The sequence below is a fragment of the Oenanthe melanoleuca genome, chromosome 14 (genome assembly GCF_029582105.1).
Source record: "Oenanthe melanoleuca isolate GR-GAL-2019-014 chromosome 14, OMel1.0, whole genome shotgun sequence".
Lineage (NCBI taxonomy): Eukaryota > Metazoa > Chordata > Aves > Passeriformes > Muscicapidae > Oenanthe > Oenanthe melanoleuca.
Genome location: NC_079348.1, coordinates 4,331,238 through 4,350,098, shown reverse-complemented (window position 1 = coordinate 4,350,098; position 18,861 = coordinate 4,331,238). Strand labels below are relative to the sequence as shown.

The following is an 18,861-nucleotide window of genomic DNA, read 5'->3' as shown; positions in this document are numbered from 1 at the left end:
TCCTGAGCTGGCTTTTGAGCCAACTGAGGGAAAAGATGGTGCCAGGCTTGCTGCCAGCTGATGAATCCAACTGGATTCATCTTGGAGCTGTGCATCTGAGAAAGCTCTGAAGCCAAAGCACGGCTGGGTTCTGCCCAGCAGGTATGGGATGCTGTGGAATATCAGAGAGGTGCTGCAGCCCCAGAGCACTGCTCTGCCCGGGACAGCCTTCCCAGCACGGAGCAAACTGACTGCAAACCAGTCAGGAGCAGGAGTACAGACTGATCTGAGCAATGGTAACAAGCCTTGGATTGATTGCTGAGCTCCAGGCTGTGACCTGCTGATGAGCTGCATTTGTACTGAATGCAGCCTGGATGGGTGATGGTGGGACACACCCTTGGAAAATGTCACTGCACTGAGCACCAGGGCTCTACTTTGAGCATGCTGGTGGCTGTAATGTCATATCTGTTTCTCCTTCAGAAGGAAGAACATTGCTTAGAGAGCCAGGGTTCAGACCTGCTGCTTCTCCTGCACACGGAGGAGCCGTGGCAGGGCAGGAACAGGCTCCTGCTGCCAAAACCCTGCCACGGCTGTCACTGCCCTGCCCGACCCTCTGCCTTCCAGGGAGGGAAGCCCTGGCACTGGGGAGGATGCAGACACAAGCAGTCAGCTGAAAGACATTTCCTCTTTGTTTCTCTGCTCGGTGTAATGAATCCTGCCTCCCACTCAGCTCTGCTAAGTAAGAGGAGTTACTGTGAGTAATCCCCACTTCGGCGTCTTCGGCTGTAATCGCAGAGAAATCACATTAGCTTTTTTTTCTAGGACAAGGAGAAATTCATCAAATTGCAGTCCAGGGAGAGCACACACAAGAGAGAGAGAAAGCCAACAACACACACATACCCTGCAAAAAAAATCCCAAAGTTGACATTTACATTTCAAACACTTATAACAGCTAAACAAATAACAGTAATTATACTATTTGCATACTTTGTTAAATAATTGTCTGTTAGGTAAAGGCAGCCTGTGTGTGTGTGTGTCTGTGTGTATGTGCAAGGAGCAGATGCCTGAAACCCCAGGAAGCAGAACAGCTGCTGCTTCCCTTCCCAGGTGACCTGTCTGCTTTACAAAACGGTGACAAGTGACCCAAAGCAGTGGCTGGGGGGCGTTGGATGTGCTGCTCTATGGGGCACACAGACATGGGGCAGGAGGCCCTTGGGTGAGGAGGATGAGGACCATGAGCTGTAATCCTGCTGCTCAGCACCCACATCACCCTCCTGGGCACAGGGACAAGCTGAGTGCTCCAGACATGAGCACCAGCACTTGACAAGGTGAAGTTCCAGCACTTCTGAGGGTTGCAGAAACACTGCCAAGAAGGAGAGCTGTGGAAGAAAGCAGAGGAAGGCACAAAAGCTGGACAGAGGGAGGCTCCCCACCTTGCAATAGGAGATGCTGAACACCCCTCTGAGGATGATGCCTGACTCAGAGCCCACAAACCATCTCCTGGCTGGTGATTTCCCTCTGCTCCTGCAAAAGCATCTCAGCTTTCATCCCTTTCTGTTCAGCTCCTCGGGCAGACAGCTAATTGAAGGGTTTTTCTTTCATTTCTAGTACAGAAAACCCAGTAAAATGCCTTTTAGTCTGCCCAGCTTTCCCCATGATTGGCTCTGTCTATCCGCTCACAACTCCTATCCTGTTTTCGTTTCTTTTTTTAATAGGCTTGAATGATGCAGACTGGTGGAGAGAGGAGAAGCCTTCTGCCTCTCCTCACATGGTCAGAAAAGGTGGAGTGGAGCCAGAGCCACTGCATCTTTTCACACCTGGCTGGAACCAGGTCAGGCAGCTAATGCATTTCTCAGGCTCAGTGGCTACTTGCTGGAGACACACAAATGCTGCTGGGCTGCTTGAGTGCTGGAGGCTGGGAGAACAAATTCCAGCAGGAGACGTATGTGTCAGGATGCTGAGAGGGATGTGGTGCCAGGAGAGAGAAAAGTGATGCACACACAGAGAGCTCAGCTCTGTGCAACAGGAAGAGATGAAGGTTGAATAAAAGGCTCCATGACTTTGAAACTGCCCCTCACAGCATCAGGACAGAGAGGAGGGGTCCTGAGCCATAAAGAGCCAGTGCCAGTGCCCTGTTGATGGGTGAAATCCCAGCTCCAGAGGTTCAAACTGCCCCTCAGTCTGGGAGCAAAGCCCTGCTCACTCTGACCCCCCCACCAGTCAGTTTGTCCCCCCAAGCAAAGCAGGAAAGCCACAGTCCCAAGGAGGAGCCCAGACATTCACTGGCTCTGATCTGTGCAGCTCAGATTTTTAAGTGTACAACTAAGGGCATCCCATGGGGCTGGGGAAGAGAAATGCTCCAAAATAACCATTCTCTCCTCAGAACATTTTCACTGGAAACGTTTATATTTACCCTTCAGAAAAAAACTTTTTCCTGATTTTTTTTTCTTTAAGTTGAAAGAACATTTTCCAGTTCAACTCTTGTTCTTTCAAGTAGAAATGTTCAGTTTTCTTTAATGACTCCTTTCTCCCCCACTACTCTGCTTTTTACTTAGAGTTTAAAAAAGAGGAGATGAGGAAAGGAAAACTAACAAAACCAGAATTAAAATTTTTACATAAGTTTCAAATAACTTGGAGAAAAAATTTAAGCTTTATGAGTGATTTTGAAGGATGCAAGAGCTTTAAGCAAACTTTTTTTATGTAGGTCAAAAAAACTTCTTCCCAGTATTAAAAAAAGAAACAACTAAATGAAAACCCTTATTGTGGGTGAATCAATGTGGACCAACTCTATATAAAAGATTTGCCACAACTGCCTGTGCAAAAAAAAAAAAAAAAAAAAAGGTGGGCAGGGACACTTTCCATTGTCCCAGGTTGCTCCAAGCCCCATCCAACCTAGCCTGGGATATTTCCAACAATGGGGCAGCCACAGCTGCTCTGAGCAACCTGTGCCAGTGTTTCACCACTCTCTTTCTAAAAAACTTCCCTTTATCTAATCCAAATTGACACTCTTTTAGTTTAAAGCCATCACCCCTTGTTCTATCTCTACTGACCCTGCTAAAACATTTTTTTTGTTGTGCACACAGTGCAGGGGGAATGTGTCAGCCAGGGCAGAGCAGGGAGGCTTGGGAAGTGTGCTTGGATTAGGACAAAATGGCAAAAAATCAGAGAGAAAAGAAGTGTGATTCCTGCCTCTCTTTAAGTAATAATTACAAAAAAAAGAGCCCATGGAAATGGACACATTTTCCTTCAAAAGATATTTAACACTTCATTTTGCATCATCCTTTTTTGAATACTTCTTACAAAACACAAAGGCTTTAAACAAAAGGTCATTAAGAGATAAAGAATTGAAGCTCTTCTTGCAAGAATGAAAGGAGAAGGCATCTTGACATTTTTAATGAGTTCCCCCCATCCCCTTTTCCAAACTGAAAATTAATCAACATCGATTTGATTTCACACACACAAGCCTGTTTTGTGGAAGGGGCATTTGCTGGCAGAGAGCTGTGTGGACAAGAAAATTCCAGCCAGAGGAGCACACAGTATGCTGCTCACCATTAGGGCACAGGAGCTGCAAGGACACTGGTCTCCCAGGGTTCATAATAAATCCTATCCTTTTTCTGGGTCAAGAAACTCGTAGCTGTCTGGAGGTTATGCTAACACGCCGGGGTTTGGGGACTGATGTTGAGATCTGAGGAATTCCTGTTGCCTGGAATAGAAACAATGAAATTGTTCCAAGGCACCATTTATTCCCAGGTGCCTGCAAGCTGTCATTTCTGGGGAAGATGAACAATTTGAGAAGATCTAATGTCTTCAGAAATAATTCAGGAAGACAGAACTCATTCAGGTCCCCAGGTCAATAATGAATGGGACTCGTGTGAGTCAGAGGAGGACAGAGGGGACCTGGCCAGCAGCTCTCCAAAAACCAGGTGAGCTTGTGCAGCCATGCAAGGGGCACTGAAAAGGGCTTTGAGCAGCTGGGGCTGGAGGCCACACGTGCTGCAGAGGGGCTGGGTGGGAGCAGGGAGGACCAAGGGATGCAGCAGCCCTGGGGCTGGAACAGGCCAGCAGCAGGAGGATGCTCTGAGCATCAGAGTCTTGAGCCTTGTGCTACTCCAGCAGCACAGCTCCCTCCAGTACAATGATTGGTTTTTCTTGCCTCTTTTCATCTGCCCTTCAGTTCTAGTCCAAGGACTAGACAGGAATTCTCTAACTGGGAACAAACAAGCAATGCCATGAACAGTGGGGTACTGCCCCTCAATATTTGACACCCTGAATGTGCCACAGCCTCTACCTGCAATGAAGGGTCAGAGGTGGGATGAGGAAGGAACAGCATGGAAAAAAAAATATCACAGGATGATTAAGGCTGGAAAAGACCACCATGACCACTAGAGGCCATCACAAAGATACCCACTTCTCCTTTTGACACATTAAACCAGTCCTGCTCCCCTGCAGCACTGCCCTGCATCCTGTCCTGGCTGGCATTCACTTCCCTGCTGGCATTCCACTGCTTTGGAATGCTGTGGGTGCCTGTATCTGTGTCAGGGAGCAGAGAAAATGGCAAGGGAAAAGCAAACAAAGTGAATGAGAAAAGCATAACAAACCCAGCAGAAAAGTCTTCCCACGCCACTCTGTGCTTTCAAGTAAATGAGGCTAATTAACTAATTGCCTAAATTATTAGGGCTATTTTTACCCTTGTATGAAGGCTTGGCGTTATTGCCAATTTCTTAAGACTCAGCACTGAACTCTCAACTTATCAGGAAGTTAATGAAGCCAAGCCCCTGGAGAGGGGACCCTCAGGGCAGAGCAGCTGCCAGGCCAGGGCTGGGTCAGGGCTCAGGTGGGCAGCTCTGCACCAAAACCACCCCTGGGTGATGCTGTTTGACACAGGAGCCCAGAGCTGTTTGCTGAAATCTCCCCTGCTCCTGAATGTGCCCCCAGTAAAGGATTCTGCCCATCAGCTTCCACTGCAGCCGAGATGATAGAGGCTGATTGGAAGGAAGATTTCCCACCTGGGTGAGGGATGGGGAAGACTGATGGCTGCATGCCAGTCCTGCTCCCTGGAAGCCCATCTCACCTCCTGGGCAGACCTTGGGACACCCTCCACAGAAGGAAAAGGCTGGAACCTCGACTGACCCCACTCACTGCCCCAAACATCCTGCAGGCAAGAATCACACGTGGCAGGAGCTCCCTCCTTCTGATTCCAGAAAATGCTGTTTTCTCGGGGTTTGAGGGATTTTCTCCACAAGAAATCTAGATGTTTTCCTGTCTTCAGCTAAATGCCAACGTCTGAGCTCCCTGGTGCAGTCTCAGTTAACTCCATTACAATCCCCCAGTCATTCTGGCCGAAGAGCTTGTCCCCTCAGGAGCCAGAAGACTGATAGCTCTCCTTTTCTGTAACAAATCTCACCTATCAGCTCTAATGAGGTGACATTTCAAGCCTGGCTCTTCTCTCAGCACACAGTTTGGGATGGCAAGTCTCTCCCAGGCATGTCACTGAGGAGAAGGGCAGGTGACAGTCAGCTGTCCTTTGGGTGCAGAGTGAACTCCCTCCTGAGATCTCCAAGATTATCTGGACCAGCCATGGCTTGGGGTGGCTGAGTCCTGGAGGCCTCCAAGGATGGAGATCTCACAGCCTTTTCTGGCCATCTGTTGTGGAGCTGTGCCACATTCTCAGTGCCCATCTCCTTCCCAGTGCCCAGCCTGAGCCTCCCAAGCTGCTCTTGGGAATTTTGGCTCCATCACCTCTGAAAGCTCTGCCCAAGCAGCTGGAGCTGTTTAATGTCTCTCCAACCTGGATCCTGCTGTGTGGCAGGATGAGGAGTCTTTGGATGCCCTGCAGTGTTGTTCTGGTGAAGGGAACCAGCAGCTCACATCCAACCACATCAAGTGAGCCCCAGACTTCCCTGGGTCAGCCCCACCCAGGCACCTGTGCCCCCAAACAGGCTCCTGGGCCTGGGTAAGGAAGGAGGACCCATGGCCTCCACAGCTCTGCTCAGCAATGCGTGCAGGGCATCTCACAGCTCTGTCATCAAGGAAATGTGACTCACCACAATTCTTTGGTATTTCTACCTGCAGGCCCTCTCCCCAAACTCTGGTCACCTTGCTTGCTGACAATCCCATTTTGGTTGGAGCTAGCCAGCTTTTGCTATTGAAAAATATAATGTTTGACAAATCCTGAGTGGAACCTCTGTTAGATCAGGGTTTTTTTTATCTTAAAAAAGATGAATATTTTCTCCTCTTTTGTCAGGGAAACACAGAGAGCGATTGTTCCAAAGTTTTGTAAATATAAAACAGAGAATATGGTCCCTGGGGTGACTTGGCAGGAAACCTCACCATTTTCAAGGGCCTTCCTGTGTGTGAAATGGAAAGAGCAATGCTGCCCTGTAGCTCCCTGTTTGCAATGTACTTAGAAATTCTTGAATATCTGGCACAAGACATGCTGTATTATCTCCTACCTCATCTCCTGTGTATAAAGCTGGCAGCCTGGTCAGGGGAATTATTCCAGATTTGTGCTGTCCAGAAAACAGCCTGACAGGAAGATTTGCAAGTCACATCTCCCTGCTCAGTGCCACCTCCTGCCCCATTGCTCAGGAACCCTCTGGAGATGGTGAAATTTGGGCTGTCCACCTGGGAGAGGGCTGGCAGTCCCAAACCTGGAACTGGCAGGCAGTTCTCAGTGCCTGCTGCCAGCTCCAAGGGCTGCTCACTGCCTGTTCCCATCACTCTCCATGTTCCCACCAAGACACCACCACCTCAGCCACCACTGCAGAGAAACCACATGCTGCCCTTTCCACCCACACTTAGGGACCAGCAGGAAAACTGGGGGGCCCAGGAGAGGCCAGTCCTGCTGCAGTATTTACAGAACAGCAGAATACCCTGGTTTCTTCATTACCCAACAGTGGAGATGGAGAGGATGTAAGGACACATCTATTTCCCTGCTGCTCTAGAGCAGGTCCTGCTGGAGCTGCTGGGACAAAAGGTGTAAAAGTCTGATTTCAATTTACCAAGTGCCTCTTCCAGCATATTTGCAAGTCAGATTAAATTTCCCTTTTTTGCCTTCTGCATACTTTATCCACTAACATATTTGCATAGATTTAAATACAATACAAAAGCTGCAGACAGCATCAAAGGAGGCTGGAGAGGAAAGGACAGGAGAAGCTTGTCCTTTTTCTTTAGGCTTATGGCAGATTGTGTTCTCAGAGGTCAGAGAAGGGGCATGGCCAGGCTGGAGCTGTGCCAGTCCCTCACCTGAGCAAGCACTGCAGGCAGGAGCCTGGGAGACTCCAGCAGGTGGGCTCAGGGCAGGGACTGGCACTGGTGGTGCTGGGACAGAGCATTCAGTAACCTCAGCCCCTGTCACCTGAGACAGCAGCATGTCAGCTCAGAAATCCCCCAAAGAGTGGAAAAATCCCTTGGACAATGCAGAGCTTTCATGGGAATGCCCCACTGGTGCATTCCCCAGGAGGTCTCTGCACAGGTACAGGTAAGGCACAGCTTAAACACACACTGGACAAAGAGAAGCACCATGTTAGATGATTAAATCCCCCATGTACCTGCAGGAAGTGGAAAATAGATCCTGCTCACCAGAGCTGTGAAACGTATTCACCTGTTGCAGGAATTAATCCTTTTTTTTTTTTTTACTAACAGAGACTGGCAGAGCTGTGCACACAGAAATCCTGTCTGAAATGAATCCCTGATAAAGAGGAAGCCAAGTTAAAAGGTGAGTTTTACTACCTGCCAAGGCTTTGGGTTTTTAAAGGGTCTCTTGTGGAATTACTGTATTAGCAGGCTATTACAGGTATAGATATCAAACTGCTATGCACAGCAAGAAAAATCATGAAAGTTTTGAGATGGGAAGGAAACACACAGAAAAAAATGAGGCAGAAGAGGGCAAAAGGGGGAGAGAGAAGAAGCAGTGATGTGCAGAGGGGAGGGAGGCTGGTAAATGATGGAGGAGATAGTGGAAAGGGGGTGAAGAAGACAGCAATGAGCAGTAGTGTTGGAAGAACAGAGAAAGATAAAAAGAGGAGGAGAAAGGAAAAAAGAGATAAATGAGGGCAAAGACCAACTCATCATTTTGCAATTCCACCCCGGTGGAGAGGAAAATTGATGTCTGGAGCTTTTTTATGGCCAACCTCCTGGGCATGGGACAAAAGACAAGTTATTACCCAACCCCAGGTCAGGTCTGTAGCCTGCCAGCTGCCTAGACACATTCAGAGAGCCCAGGAGAGCTGTAAATCAAGGGGGCCAAAGAGATCACTGGGACCAGGCACAGCAGTGAGCTCAGCAGAGGCAATGCAACCACAGGAGAGGAGAGGAGAGAGCCCAGGAGCAACACGGGCACACAAGGAGTGCCCAGCCCAGGGGGCTTTGCTCATCTCTCCTTCATGCCATTCCTGAGGACAGCACTCCCCCAGAGATGCAATCCCCCTGCATTTCCTCCTGATTTCTCTCCCTATTGATTTCCAAGCCCTGAATACCATTTATTTTTGCTTGCTTGATTCACTCATTCATTGAATAAAGGCTTCATCACTATTATTATTATTATCCCCATCATTGGGCTCCTCGTCACACATTATATTATTTGCATTGCAGAGCTGGAAGATTTCAGGTTGAGGCAGGAAATTTGTGTGAGTTGTTATTACTGCAATCAGATGGAGTGAGAATTGGATGGGTGCAGGCTGCCAGAGCACAGCTCTCCCAGCAGGACACCCAGCCTCTGCCCAATCAGGGGAAGCTGCTGTCTCAATGTGCAGGTCCCACCAGCAATTTTGGACCTGCCTTTGGTGTCCCACCTCTCCCTCCCATCCCAGCTCCCAGCCCCACCAGCTGCCAGCAGAGAACAGGGAAATGCATCGGTACAGGAGGGCGAGGAATCAGAAAGGACTTGGCGAGATTGCACATTTTCTGCCTTGCTGATGGTATTTATTAGACAACAGAAAATAGCTATTTTACCATCTGCCTTGTAAAAAAAAAAAAAAAAAAAAAAAATCCTCATTAAATTAATGGAATGTGCAGCTGCTGAACAGAGTGTTCCTCTTGCAGCCGCCTCCCCATTAGCCCAGCACTTGCTGGAGCAGGGAATCGAGCTGCCAAAAGGAGCTGTGGCTAACTCTGGCTGGTGAGGAGGGAGAGGATGGACAGACAGACAGCCCCCTGCTCCTCCCAGCCCCGAGGCCATGGCAGGGGACCTGCAAATGCCCTGTTGCTGCAGACAAGGTGTGAGTGCTGCCTTGCTCATGGTGTGATGGAGCAGAGGGTGCATCCCCCTTCCTGCCATTGCAGGCAAGTGGAGTCACAATTCCTGGCTCTGCCACCTCAACATAACCTAGTCCATCCATCCCAATCATCCATCTCTCCATCTCTCCATCTCCACCTGAGGTGTTCAGCAGGGATCACCAAACCAAGGAAGCCCCAAGCCTGGCTGACTGCACAGCCCAGAGGTTCCCTACACATAAGCCTTTGTTTTGGCTGAGGGGAGACCAAATACAAGCCCAATCCTTTCCCAATCCCAGCAAGCCAGGTGCACCATAAACCCAAGGTCCTGAATTATTTCAATGATGCTGAGGGAGAGAGAACAGCAGCCAGATTTACCCGTTCATTTCTACTGAACAGCACTGAAGGGGTGTACGTGAACCTTTTCTTCTGATACTTGGTGAGGCCTGGGCAGTTTTAATGGTGATCCCATATTACATGGGGCTTTGAGGAGCAGATCCACTAGTTTGCACTGCCGAATTCTCCAGGAGGTACCAGATACCAAAACATGATGCCTTGGCTCACTGCCTCACCACTTCACCACCAGCAGCTCCTGAAGAGTTTTATCTACAACTGCTTGGGCCCAGCAGCTCTTCTCCTGAGGAAATAAAGTCCTTTGTTAGTTGCCTCAGCACTGCTGATGTTTCAGGATCTCTGCAGCATAATCCACATTTAATCCTCAATTGTGTTTTCTGCTGCTAACCCCTGTGCTAATGCTGGGGAGCTCCCAGTGCCTGCACTGCTCCTCTGAAGCTGCAATCCCTTCCCTGCTGCCCTCTCCTCCTCTTTCTAGGAGGCTTTTCTACGTAGATGTGAGTTTTCACCTGTCCTTCACAGAGAATTTGTTCTCTTCAACTTGCTCCTTCAGCATTTATGAAGCAGCTGGGGGACAGCTGACCTTGGGAGACAGGTCCAGCTGCACAGAGGGTGCCCCCATGGTGTCTGTGGTGGGAGCAGGGGAGGGGCCCCTGGGTTTCAGCATGCAAAGGGAAGTTGCAGAACTGCAGCATGTCGAATCACCTCACGAAATAAATCCTGACATAATCAGCCCTAATACCGCCAAAGAATCTATTACAGTCAGTTACAAAAATAATCCACACTGAAAATCGGTGAAAATACCTCTCCCCAGTGGAAATGCATGGCTCTGGAGGATCAGTTCCAGTCAAAGATGATCGTTTTGTGTTTACCCAACAGATGAGGGCAGCTCCAAAAGTCAAATGTTTGTTGCCAAAAAAGCTCTGCCTAAGTGAGATTTTGCCACCTCTCATCAAAGAGTTGCTTTTAAAAGCGATGAGCAAGTACAAAAGGGAAGACCATGAAAGGCAGAGATCAAATCAGAGTCCAGAAGGCTGCTCTGACTCTCTCTTACACCACTGCCTTCATTCCTATCAATCCAATCAATTTGCAGCAGCAAGGGCACAACAAACACCAACATCATTGCTTCTTTAGCAGAAATTTTCAAGTTTTCAGAGGCTAATGGCAAATTTTCTCCTAGCCTTTGCCTGTGTTGCTGCTGGTCTCTGGGATTTTAAGGCAGAACCCTGCCTGCAAGTTGATTTTCTCTCCAGCACCAGTGTGTTTTCAGGGCTGTAGGTGTCTTGGCAGGTGTGGATCTGGCCAGGGGTGTGTACATGCTGCCTTGGGCAGTGCTACCCTCTCAGAGGAACTGTGACACAGGACCACCAGGTTGCTAAACTTCCTGCTGCAGAGGCTCACAGGTTGGTTTAGAAAACAGATTATCCAGAAAGACACAGCACAGTAGCAAAATACCAGGGGCTGTCATTTTTCACTTGAAAAAACATTTTCTTTCTTAGGGGAAAAAAAAACAAACAACACAACAAATTTCATGGAAACAAACAAACAAACAAACACACACCCCCAAGTTCCTTTAATTAAAACTTGAAGCCTGTCACAGGGAATTCTGGTAAAAACGTTGACATTTTGCAAAGTTGCCCTTGGACAAATCGTGAGCGCTGAGAGCTGAGGCAGGGACAGTGTGGGGAGCGACCGCGCATGCCAGAGCTTTGGGAAGGACATTCATCTTCTGCAGTCAGGTGTGGTGGCAATTCCGTGATGTTCCTCATGTGTTTGTCCTTCCCACAGCCACGTGCAGCCTGCATTGCGTGGGGCTGTGGCAGCCCTGTGAGAAGGTCGTGTGGCTGCAGACAGGAAAATGCAGGGCTGAGCACTCGGGGCTCTGCAGGCTCCAGGTGCTGCTTGGAAAGGAGGGACTTGGTGTCTGCTGCTGCTGGCACAGGAGCTGCACTGCTTCACAGAGCCCAGCACTCATTTTCACAGTGCCCCAGGGACAGTGAGAGGGGAAGCACAGCTCTGAGGTTTCGGGTTTTCCATTTGTCCTGTGGGAATTGGTGGAGCCGCAGGTTGGTGCAGCACCTGCAGGTCTCCAGGACACCTCCAGTGCTCAGGATGCTCCCACCTCATGAGTCAGAAATGCTGGTGCTGAGGCTCTCTCCTGCTCAGGAACATTCTGATACAGCACCCCTGGCTCAGGCTCAGCTGCAGCAGCACACACAGACCCACGGCCACCTCAATCACCCATGGAGAAAAACCAGAATACACAGACTCTGTGTGGGCATCACCCTCCAGGTCTGCTCTGGAGCTGCTTTTGAGTACCACAAGTCTCATCTCAGCACCATCTGCCCTTGCTCCATCCCCCTGTTTCTCCCGTGCTTATGGGAGCATTCAGTTCACAGGAACAGATCTGAGCTCCCCGCATGATTAAAGGGAGCGCTGCCTTTTAAATCGCTCTGATTGGGGTTGACGGCTGTGTGGAATTGGACACTTGGCTCTAATGATGTGTGAAAATCTCCCTGCTGTGACCCGTCCTTCCAGCTGTGGAAAATAAGAAGAAAGGCGGAGGAGGGGCATAAAAAAACCCTTCAGTGGGAGTCCCAGATCTGACAGAGGTTTGTCACTCAGGACAGTCCCTCTGGGGCTCTGCTCAGTGCCTGTATGTGGCTGGGAGAGGTGGCCCTGCTTCACAGGACTGATGGGGATGTGTGTAAAGGTGGCACTGGTGGCAGCAGATCAGTTGGGGACCTGGTCTAGTGCAGGTCTGCATGACCAAAACATCTGAGCCACACTGGAAGCCCATTCCCAGCAAGGAATGCCGGCCAGTTTAATGGGTGGGCTCCATCCTGGCTCTGGCTGGTGCCACCACATTCCCATGCTGGTGTTGGGGGCATTATCTGAGACTGAGGTGCTGCTGGTGTGTGCAGGCTGTGAAGCATTGCTCTGGATGAGGCTGTGGTGAGCTGGATCCAGCCTCAGGGGCAGGCAGGCATGACCAGCCTGCAGCACAGCACGGTGGCTTCTGTGGGGTCCCACAAGCACGGTGAGGATTGTCTCAGTGAGCAATCCACGCTGTGCCTGACACACAGGGGACACAGCTGACACCTCCTGGGCTCAGCCTGCCTCACTGCTGCTGCCAGGGGACCAGCAGATCTCTGCACCAAGGCAATGTCAGCCAGCCCGTTCAGTGCCTTCCATCCCCACCACCTTCCCCCCTTATTAAATCCCTATGACACCCTAATGCAAAGCAAATCTGGCCACACACAGTCTAATCCTTCCTCTCTGGACAAATTGGCTTCTTAGAGGCCCTCAGATTCACAGTTGTGTGGCAGAGGGGAATGTCCCACTGGGCTCTGAGACAAAGGATGAGTTTCCTCAGGCTCAGATGGGGCTCAACAGAGGCACGGGGGGAGCCGGGCACCGGCCAGAGCTGTCCTGCAGCGAGTGACCCTCAATGTGACATTGATGGCTCTTAATTCCTAAGCCTGCTTTGGAAGGATTTCAGTAGATCCAATTTAATCACTGCAGCCTCTTCATCTCCCCTGTCTCAGCTCAGGGTAACGTTATGCATTCTCCTCCACCTGTTTTCTCCAAGAACTGGCCACCCTCCTCTCGCTCCGAGGATCCCCAGCGCGATCACAGAGCCCTTCACCTGCTGCACGGCGTGGGGCTGCCAAAGCCACAGCTGCCCTTGGCCTGTTTACTGCCACACAGCTCAAACAGCATTTGCTCAATTTCCTGTGCCTGTGGGAGGACTCACTGCCGTGCTAACGAGGGGCACAGCTCCCTGCAGGTGCACCCACCACCTCCCCACGGCTGCGCTGCGCCGCGCGCGGCATTAAACATTTAAGCGCTTGTCAAAATGTTGTAACTATTTTTTTGTCTTGTTCCATTAGCTCCATTTCCAAAGGCCACCACCAGAACTACTGAACATTTATTTCTATTGAATCCAGCTTAGAAGTTATGATCTGAGGAAGCAGGAGACAGGACAGTATGTTCTGCGGCTCCGGCTTCTCCCCACCACCGCTCAGCTGAGACACGCTGGCCTTTGAAATATCATTTTTATTCCTACCTTAGAAAAACTAAAATAAAGAGATTGACTCTTCCATCTGCTTGATTTGCTTCTCCTGTTTAAATAAGGTACATAAATATCAGTCAGGTGGCTGCTCTGTGTAAGTTTTGGGGCTGTGTGTTTAAACATCCTGCACAGTTTGTGGTACCGGCCACGGGAGCTGAATTTCCTCCCCAGGTGCAAAATAAAGTGATTACATGATTTTCCTGTTGCTAGAGAAGCACACACATGAATCTTCCTCCCTCACTGTGCATGAACAGTGTCTTATTATGCAAATACTATGAGTATTAGACAAAAAGCACAGAAGAAAGCCAGTGGAGCCAGCAGTTTAGATGGAGTGAAGCATGGGCAGGGGGCTGTGGCAATCAGTGGTCCTCAGATTTGCTTTATGTTCACTTTATCAGCAAGAAGTACAGAGCAAGAGGAAGTTGCATGGGGCTGGGGACACCTGCAGCCCCCAGGGACACTGGGGAGATGCCCAACACATCCCTTGGCCACAGAATCCTGCAGCAGGGTCACTGCAGGGCTGAGCTCCCCCAGGCAAACCCCATGGTCACATGAGGGAGCTGGGCTGGCTGCAGGACAAGGGGCAGTGCTGCTGGCAGCCCTGCACTCAGCAGCCTCCTCTCCTTCAGCATGAAAAAAAAGGAAATCTAAAGCCTTCTTAAAGACTTCCCCGAGTTTTAGTTCCTTGCTATTTAAAGACCTGTGAGAGCCCAAGAGTTGCAGCCTGGCTGCCTGTGCCTGGATGCTTTGGGAAGTTGTAATCCCCGCTAGTGACATCACGGGCTGTTGCCATGGGGATGTCACAAACTCAGAGCTGTGACTTCATCGCAGCAGAGATGGGCAGCGAGGGAGGCAGTGCTTCCCAGCCACCAGTGCCTCTGGTAATTAGCAAACTGGCATGGAAAATGAGGATGAAGCACACAGGACGGGGACATAAAACCATTTTGCAAGTATGATCTATTGGGAAGCACTCCCTCGTGAGAAAGAGCCTCCTTAATGCATCCTGCGCTCTTAAATAACCCGCAAAAGGCAGGGAATAAAATAGAAATTACAGTGATTTGTTTTATTGGGCATTTCATTGAGTAATTAAGAGGATAATTATGAGAAGGAGCATTAAAAGGCGTTACACTCAGCCTTCATCCTGCATCCTCATGCTGAATGTGCAGCATCATCCAACATTGTCCCGTGCCAGGGAGGGTGTCCCTGCAGGGAGGAAGGCATGCATGGGTGTGGGAAGGGGGGAAAAACACCTCCCCCGTGGCCTGACAGGATGCCAGAGTTCTCCCAAGAAATGCAGGGTGGGAACAGTGTGTTTCAGGGAGCAAACCCCACCTTCATGGTGTCTCCTGGCACGTGGTGTCAGGCCCTTGTGCATTGTGTGTCACCCAGGGGAGGCTAAAGGACAAACTGGGGACAGATCAGTGTGGTGCACAATACTGACAGAGCACCACAGCCAGGGCAGAAGTGGCAGAAAGCTGGAAATCCAGCTGAAAGCTCAGCACAATGGTCAGCCTGCATCAAGAGGGCAGCTGTCATCCACCCCCCTTCTAACACCTATTCCCCTTTTGTCTCCTCGCCTTTGGAAAATTCATACAGAACTACTGTTTAACTAATACAGATCCACACAGGACCAGCACCACTGCAAGAGCCCTCAGCAGCCACAACTCAATCTAAGCTGCCTCTCTAAGACTGCCAGTATTTCCTACAGAGGAGGAAGCCTTGGTGCTGGCCAACACATCCATGAAACACATCAATGAAACAAAATCTGCAGCTCCTTTCTGACCCCAGCACATCTCACTCCATCTCATTTACCCACCAGCACAGACACACTCCAACAGAAATGCCAGGACATCAGGTCACATCACAGGTTTCCTCCACAGCCCATGACACATGCTGGGGACCCCAATGCTCACAATGCTGCCACCTCCTAAGAGGCCCCAGGTGAAAGCCAGCCCCAGTGACAGCAATTTGTTCACTTCAAGTCCCCAATGGTCACTGGAGGGGGCAAGCATGGTGGTAAGGGAACTGCAAACAGGAGTGATGGACACGATGAAGAGAAAGAGCTTTACTAGAAGCAACAACTCCCACTGGACAGGCATCTAGAAACACTGAGATGACAGATGAGCTAATTCCCTGTATTTCCTCAAACCACTTGCACAAGTGGCAAAACAAGCAACCAACCCACCCAGATAAATGAGAAACCCCAACCTGCAACATGACAGTGCTGACCAGTTGCCAAGATGTAAGCAGCCCTTAGGTCCTTGTTTTCTACAAAACAGATATTTAGGAAAGCATGCTGGGGAAGGCTGGCATGTTTTAAACTGCCCTCTGTGGCTGGGAACCCCTTTTTTCCCCCTAGGGACATGGATGTGACAGCTATAATCCAGTTGCTATGCTGGATTTCAGGGACAGTGGCTTGTCCATGTTGAGGCTGAAGCATCAGAGAACTGTCAGAAAAATCCACGCTCAGAAAGTCACCAACCCTCCCTTTTCTTGTCCTGGGAACCACAACTCCCCTCCATACTCCCCTGCTCAGGGAGAGCAATTTCCACCCTCTTCAGAAGAGAGTAAAACCAGCTTTTTGGCTTCTGGCTGGCCCTTGCAGGCACGAGAGCAGCTTGCTGGGAGACTCGAGTGCTCAGCACAGCCCTAAAACAAGGCTCCTGTTTGAAGTGCATGGATTGAGGCTGGATTAAGAAAACCCAGGAGGAGTGCTTAGCTCTGCTCCTGCTCTAAAAAGGCAGCTCAGCAGCAGCAGCAGCCAACACAGCTCCATCCTGCCATCCCTTCCGAGTGCCAGGGAAACGGAGATTCCTTATGTGCTGTCCGAGGTGATCCAGGAGCAGGGAATGCAGGGCACGGGCTCAGCTTCCTGATGTGCAGGAGCACCCAGAGAGGAGCTGATCCTCCCTGATTCAGGGGCAGGGAATGCAGGGCACGGGCTCAGCTTCCTGATGTGCAGGAGCACCCAGAGAGGAGTTGATCCTCCCTGATTCAGGGGCAGGGAATGCAGGGCACGGGCTCAGCTTCCTGATGTGCAGGAGCACTCAGAGAGGAGCTGATCCTCCCTGAATGGGGAGCAGGGAATGCAGGGCATGGGCTCAGCTTCCTGATGTGCAGGAGCACTCAGAGAGGAGCTGATCCTCCCTGAATGGGGAGCAGGGAATGCAGGGCATGGGCTCAGCTTCCTGATGTGCAGGAGCACCCAGAGCAGAGCTGATCCTCCCTGAATGGGGAGCAGGGAATGCAGGGCATGGGCTCAGCTTCCTGATGTGCAGGAGCACTCAGAGCAGAGCTGATCCTCCCTGAATGGGGAGCAGGGAATGCAGGGCTCAGTTTCCCAATGCTGCCAGAGCACCCAGAGCGGAGCTGATCTGGTTCTCACCAAGAGGAGCAGGATCAAAAACCTCCACAGGGGCAGGGAAAGAACAACAGCAAATGCAGGACAAAATGCAAAATGCCACCATTAACCCCCAGTAGAGCCTGAAGAGCCTTGCACTGCTTGGGTGCAGAGCAGGTCTCAGGCTGACACTTATCTCTGTCTTGAGACAAGTTCAGAGAATCCCTTCTGAAGTTTCCCTCGTGCAAACACCTCATTTCCCCCCTCTAATCAATGCAACGAGCCAGCTTAGTGCAACACAAATAGGGAACAGAGGATGAAGCAATTTTCCAGCCCATACCTGAAGGTGCATCCTTCTTTTCTCACCAAGCAGCAGGGAGGACGTCGCTGTCTCTCGGTAATTTTCCAACATCCTGTGTTGCAGGTAGATTTATGCACTGATCATAGTTGAAGCTGTTAATAAAAAAGTGCAAAGAAAACGGATTTTACTGTGAAGTGTAGGGCTGCTTTTCTCTCAGCTTTGCATTATCATGACTTCCTCCTTTTTAAATCTTTTTTTCTATGATTGACCATGTTTGGGGTTCAAAGCTTCAAAAATAAATCGCGGATCGTCTTTCATCTACTATGCATGAGAGAGTCAGAATCATTACATGGTTTAAATGGATATTTTGGGAGCAACTCTGGACCAAGCAGTTCCTGCTTTAACTGGGAGCCAGAGGGATGAAGCTAATTTGCAAATAATGTTACATGCTGGTTTTGCTTGAACTCCGGGAAAAGCTGCAGTGGCTACTTGTCATTCTTTGTGAGAAATTGAACAAAATGGAAATCAGTTCACTAGTTAAAAAAGAAATATATATATATATATAAATATTAAAAAAAAATCTGCAGCAGACCAATTTCTCCCACATCAGGGGAACATCCCAGGACTGCAATTAAGCTGTGGCTCAGCACGAACCCTACTGCTGCTGAGCACTGAGGACAAACACACCGACCCTCCTTCTCCTCAGAGCAGATTTTTAACTGGGTGAGCTGCCAGCTTTTCCACAGCTCCACTTCAGCCACTTCTTCCTCAGGCAGTTCACAAGTCAACTCTCCCCTTTAGCCTCACTCACAGCTTCCCCCAGGAGCAGGGAGCTCGGGATCCTGCAGCACTGCACCTTAACAGGGAATCACCTATCCATGACTTTGTGGCTAATGTAGACAAGGGGAAGCAGAGGAGCTAATATAATGTAATTTTCCATGTTTACTGCATTATTACAGTGGTTGAATCTGCTGATTAGTTCTCTTTTTTTTTTTTTTCCATCTCGTCCTAAGCATCCCTTTTATTTTTGCCCTGTTTATCTGCATAGAGTCATTTATTCACACGGCTGCTGTAACAGCAAGCAGGGCCAAAGCTATCATTTCTCCTCCCTTTCACATTTTAATCTTGCAGACCTCAATCTCTGTGATATTGCTATTACTTTGTCCATATCTGATCTAATGGGAACCTGCCATTATTTTTGTTTTTTGCCTTAAAAAGAGAAAACTAATCTGAGCAAAAGATCATGGTGGCTGTGGCACTAATGATCCCTGGCACACCTCCTTGCAATGAATCCGGTGCTAGAACAGAGAATGTTTGTTTCCCTTCTCTCTACAGAACTGCAGGACTGACCCCTCATGCACAGGCAGCTCCCACAAATAAACAACATTGCCCCCATCTCCCAGGGGATTCATTTCTCTGCCAACTATCTCAGCAGCTCTTCTTACTGTCTTATTTATCCAAACAGTGGAAAAACAACTCAAGTGGAGCCATTCTTCAACAACATGGCTGTTACTGGTTTATTCAAGTTTGCTCCCCTACAAGCCAGGAAAGTCTCTTGCCCCAGTGGTTATTAACTGAAAAGAGACTGGGGAAATTTCC

The 18,861-nt window shown here is 49.6% G+C and overlaps 1 protein-coding gene across 3 annotated transcripts in view; it reads right to left on the bottom strand.

The window, feature by feature from the left end:
• ELFN1 (extracellular leucine rich repeat and fibronectin type III domain containing 1) overlaps positions 1-18,861 on the bottom strand; it is a 95,690-nt gene that overhangs the window by 56,708 nt on the left and 20,121 nt on the right. For all 3 annotated transcript variants that reach the window (XM_056503230.1, XM_056503229.1, XM_056503231.1), the window contains exon 2: positions 17,302-17,414. The gene's annotated coding sequence lies outside the window, so the exon portion shown is untranslated. The remainder of the gene's footprint in view (positions 1-17,301; positions 17,415-18,861) is intronic.